Source organism: Polistes canadensis, unplaced genomic scaffold, assembly GCF_001313835.1.
Source record: "Polistes canadensis isolate GaletaPanama2010 unplaced genomic scaffold, ASM131383v1 scaffold_1, whole genome shotgun sequence".
Lineage (NCBI taxonomy): Eukaryota > Metazoa > Arthropoda > Insecta > Hymenoptera > Vespidae > Polistes > Polistes canadensis.
In genome coordinates, this window is record NW_014569548.1 from 1,102,490 (window position 1) to 1,120,831 (window position 18,342).

Here is an 18,342-nt window from a genome sequence, read left to right on the forward strand (position 1 = left end):
TAAGTATATCGCGGGTTTGTCTTTTTTTTTTTTTCGTTTTCGTTTATCGGTCATTTTGCGAAAAAACATTACAAACTGTTGTGAGATCGTTTCGATTTCTTTTCCAATCCTCCGTCTTTCTTTCTTTTAGGAATAATCACGTTCGAAGCTCTTCGACGTTAAATTTCTATTATTTTTTTTTTAACTCGCGCGAATATTTTACAGCCGATAAAATGCGCGAACCGAGAACAAAAACCTCTAAATGTCGTCGTCTTAAAGGGGGAGGAAAAAAAAAATAAAAAAGAAACGTTCTCAGCGAAGTCACGAATTTCTCTCGATAATAAATGGGGAAAAAGAAGAAGAAAAAAAAAGAAGAAAAAGAAGAAGAAGGAAGAAAGAAGAAAAAAGAGAGGAAAAAAAAAACGGAGAAAAAACCATTAGAATTAACGATCGGCTCGTAAAAAAAGGGGCCACTGAAATCCGCTGCTCTCGTTCGTGAGAGATCGGCGAGTGCGTTCACGAGATCTAAAAAAAAAAAAAGAAAAGAAAAAAAGAGAAAAGTAAAAGAAGTGAAAAAGAAAAAAAAACGGAGGAGGAAAACGAGGTATTAAAATCCTTTTGAGCGACCTCTTTCTCGTCTTTCAGGATAGATCTCTCGAACGAGATCCGCTCACCGAGGCAACCGCCTACAATGCGTTCGAGATTACAGAGAACTTCCGGCTTTATTCTCACCGACCAATTCAGAAACGATTTTCTACCTTTCCTCCTTTTCCTTCTTCCTACTTCCTCTTTTTACTATCGTTCGCGTAATAAAAAAAGAAAGAGAAGAAGGAGAAGTAGAACAGAGGAAAGAGAGAACAAGGGAATACGAGGGGGTCGGGTGGAGGGGGGAGGACGAGGAAGTGAGGTGAAAACGATCGAAGGATTCGCAATCATTTCGTGAAAATTTAGAACGTAGAGAGTTAGTTGCTAGTGAAATAAATAACGTTTAATGACCATATTCGCAATTAGAAACAGTGCGCTGTTGCTATTCCTGTTGTTGCAGTTGCCTTGCAGCTAAGCCAGCAACGATGATAAGAGCCAAAAAAGAATATGGGGGGTGGGGGGGAAGGAACGTGATCGAGAAATATCTCGTAAACATGATTTCCCGTGCGCGAACGCGTATACAAGTCTTCTATCTGTCTCTGTATGTATGTATGTATGTATGTTTTCATGTGTGTGCATTTAAATATGAGTTCAGAAGAGACACAAAATGTGAAATAAAAGAGAACGGATAAGAAGAACGGCAATAGCAAATGCACATGCATATACATGGAGAGAAATAGCGAAAGAGATAAAATAAAAAGAAAGAGAGAGAGAGAGAGAGAAAGAGAGAGAATAGTGGACATACTTTTTCGACGAGCACATGAATATTACGCAAGAGAAACGTGTGCGAAGCATTCGAATGCTAATTCGTCGACAATAGGCTGCATAAGAGAAGGAGGAGGAGGAAGGGGGGAATGCGGAGGGAGAGATCTACCCGTAGCCACACGTGCCCCAAGGATACACGTGTGCGTGTACGTGCACGCGTTGCAGGGCGTGCAATATTAGCAATTGCACGTCATAATTAAGTACTTGCTACGCGCATATGCAAAACGTGCAATCAGGCGTACGCATCGAGCGTGTTTATGCTAAATTAGTAAATGCTTCCACAAAGAGTTACCTTATTTCTTTCTCCTTTTTCTTCCTCTTTTTATTATGATCTTGTCCTGTTATAATAGCTTTTCTTTTTTATTGCTATTTCTAGGAGCGATTTATTATTAATTATTCTTATTTCTTTATCTTTTTATATTCTTACCCCTTTTTTCTTACTATAGTAATCTGGATTCTTAAGTTTTGTAAGCTTTGTAATGGAAAATCGTGCAAATATTTTTACAAAATTTACAAGATATTTGTTATTTTCGTTTAATATAATCTAATCGTAGATTTCGAACCGTTCGTTTGTCTTATACCTGATCTGACCGAATATCGTAACGACTGTCCAATTAGGAACGTTCCCTTATCCTCTTATCGCTAATACACATGCATACGTACACGCTAGACATAAACACCATGGACAAATACTATCCTATAATTACCTTACGATAGTTATTAAACTCAAGCATAATTTTACGTCGAATATGTATATATATATACATATATTTATATTCTGTAATTAAATTTATATATTAACGTTATCTTCTCTCGTAGAAAAACTTTCTACAATATTGGAAAATCAATTGTAAAGAACATTTTCAAACCGGGAGCGTTCCAATGATCGAAACTTTTTTTTCACGACGAACAAAACAGACAGAGAGAGAGAGAGAGAAAGAGAGGGAAAATAACTCAATCCGCGGGATCAGGAAGAAAAACACTGGTGTAAAGAAAGAAAATCAGAGAACTGGTAGGGATTCGTCGTGCGAAGAAAGGACAAAGAGAAAAGGACAAGAAACGTGATCCGACTAGATTTATGTTGGCGGCCGCGGTCAGCTCGAATGCCACCACGAGCCCACTAAATAAACGTCCGGATAACGGCTACACAACAACGAGAAAAGACAACGACGTGCGACATTGACGACATCGTCGACGATTTACTGCAATAAGAACGGAGAAAGAAGAAGAAAGAAGAAGAAGAAGAAGTACACACGGATAAAGAAGGATTGTTGGTTTGAACGAGTAGAGGTCGGTGGTATGTGTTAAAGACGTTGAAAGAAAAAATACCTACGTGTTTTTTTTTATAGGAGAAATAGCAAGTTAGAAAAGACTTGTCCAGCTCGTAATCGACCCGAATGAAATGAAAGAGAAAGAGAAAGAGAAAGAGAGAGAGATGCGCGAACGGTGCTTTTAAATTAAGACCACAGTGCGCTGAACCGTTCGTTAGCTGGCCGACACCAACAACCACCACCACCATCACCACCACCACCATCGGTACGACGAGAAACACCCCACCTCCACATTCACCTACACCTACACCTACACCTCCAGCTCGTTCACCTCGTCGTTGTGAGCTCTCGAGCGACCCTCTCGGCACTACCCTTTCCCTACGAAACCATAAATCTGACTGAAAACGAATGACCCGCGTAACCGGCTTGTGGCGATAGTAGTGCTGGTTGGTGCACCCGCTGCAATGGACTGCAATGATACGTCCATGTTTTTTTTAAAAGGGTGCGAGAGGAATCCGTGCGACGCAACTGGAACAACCACGCGAATCTTTTCGAGATTTAATCGTTCCTTTTGTTTTTTTTTCTTTTCTTTTTCTTTTTTTACTTCTTACAGCGAAAAGTCCTATTTTGATTTCTTTTCGTTGAACAATACAAGCCAACACGTTCAAGGGAAAAATATTGTGAAAATTGCATAAGATATGAGACACGCGTCAACCCCCACAACCCGTTCGACTATTACCTTAGTATCAGATTTTTCCTCTGCTACTTGTTTGTTTGTTTGTTTTATTTTTTTCTATTATCTTCTTATCCCTTCTTCTATTTTGTTACATTTTCATTCAGTTGAAATTCCTCGGAGTATTTTACGCGAAAACAAATTTTTTACCATTCTGTCTTATAATGCGGATAAGTTTTTAGAAAAAGTAAGCATTCGTACGGTGTCCACGTGTAAAGATAAAGAAAGAAGGAGAAGAAGAAGGGATAAAAGACACACCGACGATTATTAAGATTAAAAGAAATACGCGATTATTCTACGGGAAGAACAACGGCTCGTCTCGGGTGTACGATGATAATAGGATTTTAAGAGTGGACTTTTAAATGACAAAGAAAAAGAAAAAAAAGAAAAAGAAACTTTCTCGTGCGATGAGTACCGTATCAAAGCTATCGCGTAAAGGATGATTACATCGGTAGAGGACTGACATGTATATGTATACGATAAAAAGAGATACAGAGAGAGAGAGAGAGGGATTGCACCCAATGGGATTTTAGAAAACGTAAAATATCGGAAAGATGTGTGTTAGTTACGTACCTCCAACGTATACAGAAAGTTCGTCGCGTATATTACGGGAAAGTTACTAGAAAAGAAATAGAACGAACTTTAGTGGTATGAAATGCGAGAGAAGGAAAAAGATTAAAACGAGATGGTAAAAGACATTTGATAAAAAATATAAAAAAACGAAGAAGAAGAAGAAGAAGAAGATACCGACGTTGAATACGGAATGTGTAAAACCAGCCTAAACATACTTCTATTTCTCTCTCACTCTCTCTCTTTCTCTCTCTCTCTCTCTCTCTCTCTTTCTCTCTTTTTCTTTCGTCGAGTTTAATTACTCTTCCCCGAATAGATGGCGGATTTTAACCACGGGTTAAGTTAGTATTCGTGCTATCGTCACGATCATCTGGCGAATTCACATGCGTTTCGGGCGTTCGCCTTCCTTCCAGTGGATGTAAAATAACTGAAAAATATTTTACATCCTTTCTAAATGAAACTAAACGAACTCGTTAGAGAGTTACGATCGTACGAATGATTAAAACCGTGTCTCGCGTGAACCGTCTCGGTAATCGGTCTCGATATTATGTTATATTTTTTTAATCGACGTTCCTCATAACGGTATCTCACGACAAATATCTAGCGTTATGCAGGTGCTATGCGTGATACGTTAGAATCCAATGAGAGTCGTGGAATGTCTAATGCATAAATAAATGTACTGCGAATATCGAGAAAAAAGAAGATAGGAAAGGGGAACAATTTAATTGCATTATAGAATCGTATTTTCTGCAAAAAAAAAAAAATAATCATACTACGTCAAACGAAGTTAATATTATTCTTCAATCGAGAATTCAAATATATTATAACTCTTTCGATGAAGAAATGATTAACAAGAGGAGCGAATAAAAAATGCCGATGTGTAAACCGTTTACAATTAACGACACAAAAAATCCCCATTCTTCTCACTTTGAAGATGTCAGGAACGTTCACGGGGGAAAAAATCTAGTCTTTTTTTTTTTTTTTTTCTTTTTATTACCTACTCTTCCTCCACTTTTTCTCTCATTCACTTTGGAATTTTTTGTTCTACTCTGCACCACCACTGCGATAAACCGGTACGTAACACACGACGAATGTCCAGCTGTTACGAAACGCTATGTACCGAAAGCATCCTCCTCGGTCGTTCATCTTAATTAAAGCGTAATTTTCTAATTGGCTCGGAATACTTAATTAGATTTATTACTAACTCCGTGTTCACGCGCGCCGCCGCTGTTGCGCATCCGTCGTAAGGGCTTTCATTTAGAAACGTTGCCCGAGCCACGATTTTATAACCAATTTCTTGTTTGCGTTCAACGTTACCTTACCTTACCTTACCGACGAGTAAGAAATGTCCAGAAGAGAAAGGAAGCAGATAATAACGACACGATGACGGATAAAAAAAAAAGGTAACAACGGAAGCCAAAAAAGAAAAAAGGGACCGAAGAAGTTGAACGTTTTGAGGAAGATTTCGGGAGGGAAAATGAAAAATGGAAAATGAGAGAGAAAGAAAAGTACACAAAGAAGTATTACAGATAAAACAAAAATAACGTTGAAAGAGAGAGAGAGAGAGAGAGTTATTAACTAATTGAAAGAAAATACGAAAGAATTTAAACGGAATAATCGTTCGATGATAGAACAATCCCCTCGTTCTAAAAAAAGATTTTATTCTACGTTATTTTTCTCCAATCGAAACTTTCATCTTCCTTTTACAAAGATCGAAGAAGGAAAAAGAAGGGAAAAGAAAGAAAAAGAAGAAGAAAGAGTAAGAGATTCCCGTGCTTCCACAAAGGAAGCTACCACACGTTGATATTCACATCTGGGTGGAATCATAGGCCTCTGGACCGGATCCAACCACACCTCTTTCTCGAGCATAAAGTTTCCGTCGGAAGATTTCGTGGTTGATGAACGAGCTCGCGCTAACTGTAAAACGGGGATATTCCGTGAAATCGATGCGGGAACGGAGGTAAAAAAGGAAGATAAGAAAAGAATGAAGAATAGAGAAAAAGAAAGAAAGAAAGAAAGAAAGAGAAGGAAATAAAAAGGAAAAAAAAAGAAAAAAAAAACTAAAAAGTTGGAGCGGTTCAATTTAATAAAGATAATAACGTTAAAGATATTTGCATTTTTCTATAGTAATTGTGTATAAATCTTGGTAAGCATATCGACGATGAGGTAAAACTTGGAGGACTATAGATAGAAAGATAGAAAGAGAGTGGGTTGGTTGGTTGGTTGGTTGGTTGGTTGGTTGGTTGGTTTGGTTGGTTGGTTGGTTGGTCGAGTAGCAGTCGACAGGATAGGGTGGGTCACCGATAGGAATATGTGGCGGTGATTGGGCAGTTATCCAAAAGCCATCGTCGAAGAGGATCCATCGGTAGATCTATCTCTCTATCCTTGGACCGAGGAAAATGGTGGAGGAGCGTGGCTGGCTATGAAGTGCTGCTTTTTCCATCTTCCCTCTCCTTCACCCTCCCCCGCCCCGCCGCCCCTCTCTCTCTCTCTCTCTCTCTCTCTCAATTTCTCTCTTGGCCTCTTCTTCGAAGCCCGAAGTAGCTGCTGCTGCTGCTGGTTCTAGCGGGTACACCCAATCGGCGGCGAGCTTTTTTGCACCGCGGTTTAACGAAGCGTCCTTAAATTCTCGAACGGTGCCGGTGCTGGTGCCGGTGCCGGTGCCGCCGATCGATCGATCCAGGCCAACGACGAACAAAAAGAAAAAGAAAGGAGAAGAGGAAGAGGAGGAGGAGAAGGAGGAGGAGGAGGAGGAGGATGGAAAGAGGTCGACCCAGCATCGACAACTACGTCGTCGACGACAACGACGACGACGACCATTCGTAAATCGTTCTCATCTGTGCCGAAGGCTGCAATGCGGTTTATAGAGTAAAATAAAACAACAAAAACACAACACCTTACGGCAATATCCCACCAGTTTAGCGAGAACGTATTTGAAAATGAAAGTTAAATAAACACGCGCGAGTCGCCTGTAGAAAAATCCAAAGACACACACACACACACGTTGGGATGAAATTTGTCGAAAGATATTACGAACGATCTAACGAGCTCCGCAATTTTTTAACGTTACTTTGAAGAAATTTTCCACATTTATTCGCTTACGAGATCTAAAAAACACGTTCGCAATTATTTATATATGTGTACACGTATACATGCGTGTATATACGTTCTTTCATCTTAAAATGGTTTGCGCGCGAAATTCAAATAGCACGAGTAAATGTTATATATAGTCACGCCATGCCGGTGATACCCGGCACCCAACTTTAACCCGTAACGGTGGTGGTGGTGTTTCATGCTCGAGTTAATATCTGTCTCGTCATCAGACGAAAACCGAACGCATCTGTGAGAGAATTTAGTTGACTCGAATGCTGGGGCTCGGAAGGCACTCGACGATAACAAGATCTTCGTCAATCTAAACCTCCCCCTCCCCGCCTTATTCTCCTCCTTTCTCTATAAGCATCCAACTTTCTTGTTAGAATGCATGCCGATAGTTGTTCCCATCCGAGATATTCTCGTTACGAGATCGATACCACCCCCCTCCCGCCCCTTACGAGCTAAGAGTAAACTCTCTGTATCTACGTTTCTCTTTTTTTTCTTCTTTTTTTGTTTTTTTTTTTTTTTCAAATTGACCGGGAAGTAATTAGTAGAAAGATGCGAGAGGATACTTTTAATCAGTTAACGTTCAAAGCGGGACGTTTACTCGTTCGAGGATACTCGTCAGGCTGGGATGCCGAAGTGTAAGAAGTTTTCTGTAACGGAAAAGTAGAAGTTTTTCGGCAGAAGAAGAAGAAGATGAAGAAGAAGAAGAAGAAGAAATAGAAGTAAAATACGGTTTCTTTTGCGTTCTGGATAAAAATAGTAAACGACGGAAGAACCCCCGGAGTTATATACCGTCGATGAATAATTGAAGTCCTCGAATGTAACTCGCGCTTCGTGCCAAGGTAAATCCCCGTTTCGTTGTGGAAATTGTAGTAAAGTGGTTCTCTAATGTCTAAATTGATAATCCAAAATCTAGGAATTTGCGCGCGAGCTTAACGAGCCCCTTGGAACGATGAACTTTCTGTCGGTGGTCGGATTGACTTGGGGTATTTGAACTGTGTTACCATCTACTTTGCTTAGCGAAACCAACTCTCAGTTACGAAAGTACCGACTGTTTTCAAGATCTCGAGTGAATGAGAAAGAGAAAGGAGAAAAACGGGGAGGAAGAGAGACAGAACGAGAAAAAAGAGAAACGTAATGTGGAAATTTTTGTTACGATTATACAGAGCACGACTATCCGATTGAAATAAATTCCAATTAGTGTTAATAAATGTTCGATAATATATGTTTCCAGTTAATTACGAAACCAAATTGTATTCGTAAACGTAAGAAGAACACGTTTTACGAAACCAAATTGACGAAGTTATTATACACGTGAACGTTTCCCGTTCCTCGTACGATTCACGATAAAAAGAAAAAAAAAAGAGAAACTTTGTATTTTTTACCTAGTCGCGCTTTGTGAAATAAATGATAATCTTTACCGAACGATTTATAATAGTGAGAAAAATGTACGCGTACGTAGTGACACGAAAAACATTTATCATTTCAACGACAATTGAAAATAATCGAACGTAATTCATTGTAAGATATATATCGTTTGACTATCAGTCTTCGTATTGACACATCGAAACCAATGAAATTTTATCTCTTTTCTTTTTTTTTCTTTTTTTTTTTCGATAAATAAGAATAAACGAAAAAAGAATAATATCTCGAAGGTAAGGCAAAACAAAAAATGTATTATATTATATTATATTATAATTCACATATAAAGAGAAAGAGAGAAAGAAAAAAACTTTCATAAAGTTAAAATAATCGTTTAATATTTAAGCACTGATTTACGCATAATAACAATTATTATTCAGGACGTTAGTTAATTTATATACGCGGGTTACGGAGAACCGGGCAGGATATTTTTCATGTAGTAGTCCCTGTGTCCCTGAGAATAAATCAAGAAGCACTCGAGGCTGCAGTGCGGAGAATGGATGGGTTTGTAAACGCCGTGCAAGATATTTATTGTGCAAGAATGTTTCGCATGAACAGAGACGACACAACAGAGCAGAGCAGACCAGAGCAGACCAGAGTAGAGCAAAGCAGAGCAGTGCAGCGTTCCTGTTACCCCCCTTCTACCCTCCCCCTTCGTCGCAACACACCCTTCCATTCTACTACGTGTATATCGCTATCCTTTTTCATGCTGTCTTTTATCTGCCGAATAAGTGAAGCCGTCCGTTCGTTCGGTTCAAGAACGAAGAGAAAAGGGAAGGTGGGTGGTTGGTAAAGGTGGGAGGGAAGCTTTGAGAGAGAGAGAGAGAGGTGAAACTAGCTGGCAAAAGGGATGGTTTGAAGGACGATTCACGATTCGTTCTTTTCGAAAGAGGAAAGGGGGAATATCTGAATAGTCTTCTTCTTCTTCTTCTTCATCCTCTCGGCACGCTCAGCTCGTTCTACTTCGAGCAAAGAGGACTGCCAAAGACGAAGAGGCTTGGAAGGAATACGATTCTCGGGAGAGTAGAAGAGAGAGAAAGAGGAGATTAGAATAAGAAACATAGAGAGAGATAGAGAGAGAGAGAGAGTGAGAAAGGAAAAAAGGGGTGCATACTTTTCATCCTACGGAACACTCTGTTCGATGTAGAAAGTACCACTGGAGCCGGGCCAGGTTTGCCCACTTGTCCGTTTGAATTTGAGATTATTTGGGACACATTTCTCGTAGGCGTGCATCGACCTGTACTAACGCATACCCTTTCTCTTTCTCCCCCTCTCTCTCTCTCTTTCATTTCTCTCTTTCTCCATTTTCAATGGAAGGGCCGCTTACTTCCGAATTCTCTACGGATATTTTCACGAATGTCAGATTCGAAATGATTTAAGGGAGGTCGTCGTCGGTGTAGTCGTGGCTCCACCCTGCCGAATGACCACGGTATTCGACTACACTCGTACTTTATGTATGAAGAACAAAAAAAGGAAACTATTATTTTTTGTTTTTTTTTTGTTTTCTTTCGTTTTTTTATGAGCATAAAAACGTCGAGAAATTTGTGCGTCGACTCTTTACAAGAAATTCAATCCGACCAGCCGAGAGAGGAGATTGATATTACTTCTTTGTTTTATTTATTTCTTTTTTCTTTTTTTTCTTCTTTCGTTTTGATTATAAATTATAAAAATATATGGAACTGCGCGATAGTCTGTCTAATCGATAGAAATAAAACAATACCTATTTCAATTATGGTAAAGAATTATAAATTGTCTTATCAGATATAAATGTTCAGATTTATAATAGATTTCTGTCTGATTATTTTAGATATATTTTTTTTTTTTGAAAAAGAACGCGCAAAAAATACAAATAGACAGTGTACGAAAAAAATCGATAAAAAAACGAGACTCTCGTTAGATAGAAATGCAAACTAAATCCTCATTTGTCGTTTCGTGTCGTGTTTTGTGTTCGTTTAATCATCATTGTGCGGTGGTGGTACTACTACGTTCGAAATAAAGTGAACTAGTTAAGCTCTTGAGAATATAGAAAACTTTGGTTGCTCGTGACGGAGACGATAAAAAATAAAGAGAAAGAGAGAGAATGAGAGAGAATGAGAGAGAGAGTTAGTTAGAAGGTGGGTAAAATAACGGCTACGGTGAAAATCGCTTTAAAGTAGCGGTCAAGATGGAAAATGACTAATGTCCGCATCCCACGATAGGTGCGCAGAGGTTTTAAAATGAACCGTTGCTTAAAATAACACCGTGGGACGATTCGCCTACGTCTACTTCTTCATGGATATTCACTTACGCTATATGTGTCACTGACGATTTGTACGTTCGCTTTGAAGAATATATACTCTGCTCGAACATAGATCTATATATATATATTTCTAGCGATAAAATAAATTTCTGAAAGTAAATCGAAATGTATTATTTAAAAAAATGAATAATAAAACCAAGAAAGTTTAGTTTACTTTCACGTATATAGATACGGTATGTAGTTATAGTATAATGTAGACGAACGAAGTACCTAGACGGGGGTTTACTCGAAACTCGGCCGTTTAATTATGCAAAAACAACATTAATGTACACCTGCTACGTTTATGAAAAGTGCTTTGGTTTATGCGAATAAAAATGATACACGCATATATATATATATAAAGAGAATTAAAAGAGACAAGTGTAGAAATAAAATTCCAACTGTTTTCACTTGCGTTTTATGTTCTCGTAAAATTCGACTAAAATTGAGATACACTTTTGTTAGGAAACATTGAAACTTTGAAAATTTGTCAGTATTTCATAACAATTCGTTCCCCAACATTATTTTCCAATAATTTGATTGATGTTGTTCAACAGATATCTGTGATATTAGTTTCATTCGACAAATGCATTTAAGTGGTGAACGGGGAAAGGGAGAGACCATTTAAAAGGACGAAAATTTTGCTGTTTTTTTTACAGATTCTTTTTGTTCGTACAGCTCGAAAAGTGCTGAAAACATTCATTTATATAAGTTTGCATTTATTCTAATATACATTTAAATATATATATTGTTATATTCTATTATTATTATATAAAAATAAAAATAAATAGATAAGCAAATAAAAATAAAAAATTGAGTTAAGAAACGATCAAAGTGAAATTATCGATGCTCGTAATCTCTATAGAGAGTGTAGGTTGCACTTCAGCAATAACGCGTAACACGATGCTGAAATATATCAGGTCGTCCAAGAAAATACCGTTTTCCAAAGAAAGATGGAATTTCTTTCGACGACGTGCTGCATATAAATTGCTCTATACATATTCCTATTCCACTCGGTGGGATCGTGTATAACATACGACCGATCTTTTCATGGTACCGATTCGAAAAAGGAATTGTCCAAAGATTAAAATCTTCATGATCGTAGAGTCACGATTACGATATGCATAATATTTTATATCAACGAAAGTGCATCGGTAATAAATTTTTAGCTTTAACAAAAATCGCAGCAACATTATTTTTCATGGATTACGTGAAAAAAAAAAAAGAACAAAGAAAGAAAATAATTAAATTAAGCTAATATATTATATATAAATATTTACAGAAAACATGCTATTAAAAATATCAGAAATATAGACAAGAAAAAATTTATTGCAATAATGGAGATCTCGAGTAAGAAATTATGGAACGCCATAAAAATACACGGAATAGACGATTTTATGTATCCATAAAATCAAAGACTTTTTGTTTTTCTTTGCTTAAGAGAGTAGTATATGCATCCTAAATGAAAGTGTTTCATCTCGTAGCGTTAAAATAACGAGTCCGAGGGAACAGAATAAAATTGCGTTAGTTAAAATCGATCCTCTATGATCGCAAACTTTGCTTCTAAAGTCAATGACCGTTGGATCGGAATAACGTGCGAGAATATTACGTAGAATGATTTATTTTCGAAGACTCGATAAAGCCTCCCGGCAAATATTATAAAATGGAATTCATCATTCATCGAGGTAAAACTTTCAAACTTGTATAGAAGTAAAGTTTCTTTTTTTTTTTCAGTTTGATGATCAAAGATGTTTCATTTTTCTTTTTCTTTCATTTCTTAACTTTATTTTTAACCTTTTCAAAATAGAAATGAGAAGATACTTTTATTTCGTTTTGAATAAACGTGAAGAGAAAAATCTGTACGTTATTTTCGTATATTAGTGAAAAATAATTTTTTTTTCGAAGATGCGTATACATAATAAATAAAAGAATTTGTTGCGAAAATAAGAAGGAATAAATTGACAACGTTATATAAAACTCAGTGCAATTAATATTGTACAACAATCCATGAAATTAACGATGAATAGAAAACAATAGAAATGATAATAAAATCAAAGATATAAGTAATTATGCCGGAAGATGTTGTTTGCTTTTCTTCGCGACATTAGCTTTTCGCTACAGCAACGATAAATTAAACTGACTTATGTTTCACAAGATACTTAAAACCACCGTTAGAGATATCGTTGGGTTACACATTGTAAATGTCCGTTCACGTGTAGGAGAAGATAAATCTTGTTATTTAGAGGCACGTGGGGTGGTCCACCAACTCTTCTCATCCTCTTCTAGTAAATAAAATTCGTTAATGCGATCAAATATTCTATGGCAAAAAGGACGGACGTTAAAGATCGCATTAAGGTAAATTAGGCAAGTTGGAAAGTAATCAAAAACCGAATGATTTGTCGTGACGAATGCGTGCAACATAAGATTAACGCCGACTGAGACAAGAAAATACGAGTAAAAACATGATAAATGTACTCCCGTTAAACCCGTTGAAAGATTGAAAAACATTGTGTCACTGACACATGCTGTATCAAATTACTTACGAGTTAATATTTGTAATTTTTTTTTTTTTATTTTTACTTTTTTTGTTTTCTTTCAAGTATATTAACTTCTACGAATGGTCAGAAAATTGTTAACAACCATTGCTTTAATAGTGCATAAAATAATTCATTAATTAAATATTTCCAAATAGTTTAATTAATTATTCATGATTCAACTTTAGTTATCTTATTATTATAATAAAAGAGTTAACGAATTCAAGTGACTTTAAAATCTTTAATCTGACTGCATCGGTTTAACGAAGGGAAGAAATAAACTTTATAAAGAATTTAGTTAAATAATATCTAAATTATTCAAGAAATAAGATACGAAAAAACGAAGGTAAAGATAAAAGGAAGATAGAAGTTTCATCTTTATGAAGAACAAAGCACCGGAGAACTTTTATTAAGTAAATGATATGACAGAAAATTTATGTGAAACTCTTGCGGATGATGATATTAGTTTCATTATTGGATTGAAATGTGTAACCGCTTTAATATCTTCGTAATCTTTCTAAATTTGCTCTATTTCATCATTTACGAACGTCTTAACTTTCCCAATTGAAACGATTATGCGTCACCGCATAAAATGAATATTACTTTGGCTTTGTTTTTTTTTATCGAATTTCAAGAACACGATAATATTACGTTTCATTTCGACAAATTTATAAACATCTCTTTTCCTGTAGTTATAAAAAAAAAGAAAAAGAAAAAGAAAAGAAATATTCACTTTGCCTTTAATTCCAATTTCATTTTGAACGAATCATCGATGAAAATAATTGAATCCCATTTACCTTTCTCTCTCTCCAGTCATTGAAATATATTTTCTTCCGATAACCATATTCAACGAAACGAAGTAATGGTTTTATCTTCGTCTCTTTGGCTGGAAGATCGGTTCGTTCAACGTATCAAGCTTCACTTCTTCTCACTTTATCTAATAAAATAATCCTTCAAATGTCTTTACGTTTTCTTTCTCGGTTTTTTTCTCATTTCCCTTTTAATAATAAAAATAATTTCTTTTATAACGTTTCGCGAAAACAATACGAATCCGAGGTTAATATTGATAACACAAATTTATTACAACGTGGCAACAATAAAATAAAAATCTATTCAAACAAATCCATTGAAATTTATATTTATTCATATTTGTTTAAATTTCTTTTTATAAACACCGATTATAATTTTCTTGTATATTCTAAATATTGTGATAAGAATAGAAAGAGAAAGAGATAAACAATTTTAAATTTCTAAATCGTGTGATAGTATTATAACATTATTGTTCCAAAAAGAAAAAAAAGCATTTTAATTGCATTCTTACGTTAGTTGATTTAACCAACTTCTGCAACGTTAAGATTTTCTTCTATCCTCTTAAAAAGATAGTCCAATATATATAAGACTCGCGTGTATTTGACTTACTCTCAAGTTCTAACAGCTTTAACTACTTCAATTGACCGTTAAACTAAATCGTCTTCGGCTCTTGACAGAAGTAATATAAGTAATGATTCTGTATCGGACACAAAAGAGTCTTCGAGTTATAACACGAGGAACGAGCCAAAGGAGGAGCACTAACATAAGTCCAATCGAACATCCACGTGCTGACTTTTCCGTTCTCGGTCTTAAAAAATGGATCCTTTAAGGATGTTGCCTGCGAGATTAATCGTTGGGTGCGCCCAAGATAGAAAGGAACAAAGAAAAGTACCAAAAATAGAGAGAAAAAGATAAAAAGAAAGAAAGAGAGAAAAAGATAGAAGGTTAGGTGGAGGTAGAGGTGGAGGGGGGGGAGATTGGGGGAAGAAAAGATTAAAGGTGAAGAAGACTGAGTAGAAGAAAGAAAAGACCATTCGGAGGGTCTGGGAAAAAAAAAGAACGAAGGATATTCCTTTAGTCACGGGCGCATAATTCAAGAGGGTAGAGAACACTAACGAAACCACGAAACCACGAGAAAAGCAAGTAAGTAGTGAAAAGAGAACGACTCTGTCCTCTTCTTTCCCTTTTCTCTCTATTTTTTTCTTTTTTCTTACTTTATCTAGACTCCATTCTCTTCCTTTCCTATCTGGAAAATCACTTGGACCTTTCGGTTTCTCTCTTAGAACTGTTACTATAAGCAGCTCGTGTTCTCGCTATTCGTGATACTTTCGTTTAAGGATTACGAATTATTCGAGCGAAAAGTGATTAACTACAGATAGACACGCGTACACATTTATGCGTATCTATATATTTTCTATATACGTATTTGTGGTTCCTATATAAGTATGTGAAAGAAAATTCGTAGTTAGAATACACGGTGGATAATGTTGGTGTTGGTTACCGTTAGTACAGCACAAATCTTTGAAAAAGAGGGGGGCTGGGGATATGTGTTTGTGTTGGATAAGTAAAAGATAGAAAGAGTTGGTACGCGTTTGGTAGCAGTGTGCAGCAGTGTGCAGCAATGTGCAGCAATGTACAGCACGCTCATGGTACATTCCGCAATCCGGAATACTCCTCGAGCATACATATTTATGCCGCGTCCCCGAGCGATAATTCAGCGATCATGCGACGCCATCGTGCACGTTCAACTTGGGTAGGTAACTCCGATCTTTCTCTTCTTTCTATCGCACGGTTCCCCCCGCCCCTTCCCTCGCTGCCCCTATAGCAACTGGGAACTCGCGAAATGCTCTCGACTTTGTCATTCGTTTTTTCGTTTATTCGAATGATGTAAAATTTAAAAGACCGATGTTAAAAACGTACGATCGAACGATGTTCGAGAATTCAAATTCCAATTCTTGGAATAATTAAGTAAAGGTATAAAATACATAGGTCGAATGTGTACCTACTTACATATCTACTTATCGCGAAATCGAAATCAACGATATATATAGTATATATATACATGTGTGTAAGTACTCTTCTCACAAGTAGGTTTCGTAAGCGTTACGTGAGAAAGGCAGTCGATGGTCTGGTTCTCGGGTCAAAGATCATCCAATGCTTCTTACCTCCCGCGGAGTTGGATTCAGGACTGGTTGAAAACTGGCTTGCGATTTTCGTTCATTGTACTTATACTTTTGTACCTGACTTTCCTTTCTCTCTCTCTCTCTCTCGCTTTCTTTCTATGCCATTCGATACATACGAGAATCAAAACCATGGTCGTTCGTGGCCCTTACACGTGATACCCAACGTTTACTTTCACTAAACTTATTATATTATCCGCAGAATATATGATTTTAATAATTATAATTCGTATCGTGAAAAAAAAAAAAAGAAAAAGAAATAAAAAAAAAAGGAAAAAATTGCCGACAAAAAAGAAACCATATAAACCGCGCGCGAACTTTCATATATTTAACGGGGGCTCGATTTGAAAGCGTAGATAGAGGAGACATGTCATTTTCCCTTTGCCCTCTCTCCACCATTCTGAGAGAAAATCGAAGGACGTGGAAAAACTACGCGCGGTTTTGGATCGAAACGTTTTCGGACGAGCTCGTTCCCTGACGCTTTACAGGGTGGTAGTTGGAGAAAATTGGCTGAGGTCGCGGTGAGAGTCCAGACAGGAAATTAAACGAGTCACGTGCTCATAATTATGAACATTCCGCGGTCGGGGAACGTCAAGCGTTTCCATCGACGCTAGTCGACGTCGTCGTCGTCGTCGTTGGTGATAGATAGGGGAAAGGGGGGAGGAGGAGCGGGGAGAAAGAAGGAAAAAAAACGAACGTTACGTTGGAAAAAAAAAATTAACGCAAGAGAGAGAGAGAGGGAGAAACGTAAAATCGCAAAAGTCACGGGCGACGAATAATAATAATCGTTGATTTGCTGGCGTGGAAGAACGTGAGACGAATGACCGTAGGAATGCAGTACCACGAAAAACCGCAAAGACTAATTCGAAAGAGCGGAACGAACAAAGAGGGGAAAAAACAGAAAGAGCGAGGGGGAGGAAGAAGAAGAGGAAGGAAGAAAGGAAGGAAGGAAGGAAGGAAGGAATAAGGTTAAAAAAAGAAAGGGGAAGAAGAGAAAGATGTAGAGAAAGAGAGCGTACGCGTATTCTCCTCCTCCCCCCTCTTTCTTTTTTTACCTTTTCCATCATCTTCCGTCTCACGGCACTGAATGCCCTCTCATTAGCGCCTCTATTAAGATTTGATTAGTCCTAGGCACACCGTGAAATGAACGCCTTCATTTGCTAAATAACATACTTCGTCTTTTTCTCTCTCTCTCTCTCTCTCTCTCTCTCTCTCTTTGTATCCATCTCTGGCCGACTGATTCGCACGAAGAGAAAGAGATAAAACGATTGAAGATAATTCTAATATATATGTTTTTGTTTTTATCTATCGAGAAATGTGTTCAACTAACGACTCTTTGGTATAATTCGTTAAATAATAAATATCATACGTTTTTTTTTTTTTGATCGATCATATTTAACGCTTTCGTTCGACGACAATTCGTAAAGATGCACAACCTTAGACGAAAAAAAATATATGATACGTCCACGCGGGTCTTTTCCTTTTTTTCTTCTTCTTCTTTTTATACGAGCATTGTAAAAAAAAAAAAAGAACCGGAAGTAAAGCTGGAAAAGAAAGTAAAAGAAAAAAAGAAAAAAAGTGGATAGTTAAAGTCTGCGAAATATCCGAATGTCATTCGGTCGTTGTCTCGCACGGTCGTTAAGTATATGTGTATGTGTATATATATATATATAGGTACTTACTATCCTACCTTCACACGCAGAACTGTACGAGTACGAGTACCAGATCAAGCGTAGCGACGTTTTACTGCTAAGGGAAATTTCTGCCTCGTTTCCTTGCCAGTAAAACCCTTCAAAGTCTTTTATATACCACATGTGCGAAGAGACTTGCCGAAGACTAAAAAGAAAAGAGAGAGAAAAAGAGAGAGAAAGAGAGAGAGAGAATGTAAGCCGTTGTTCGTTCGTTCTTCCTTCCTTTTCTTCATTCTCTCTTTCATTCTTTCCTTCTAAGAGTCTCTTATCTTCTATTCTTCCTCCTCTTAACTCTACTCTTACTATATTTCCTTTACGATGTAGTCTACAATTCGAGTGTAACGAATCGTTGGTATCTACGGACA

The 18,342-nt window shown here is 37.1% G+C and overlaps 1 protein-coding gene and 1 long non-coding RNA gene across 4 annotated transcripts in view; both read right to left on the bottom strand.

Annotated features, from left to right (window-relative positions):
* Nucleotides 1-18,342, bottom strand: part of LOC106793645 (RNA-binding protein Musashi homolog Rbp6) — a 549,523-nt gene that overhangs the window by 431,653 nt on the left and 99,528 nt on the right. The gene's annotated exons all lie outside the window — the stretch shown is intronic.
* The window catches only part of LOC106793672, a 100,264-nt gene that overhangs the window by 9,388 nt on the left and 72,534 nt on the right, over nucleotides 1-18,342 (bottom strand). The gene's annotated exons all lie outside the window — the stretch shown is intronic.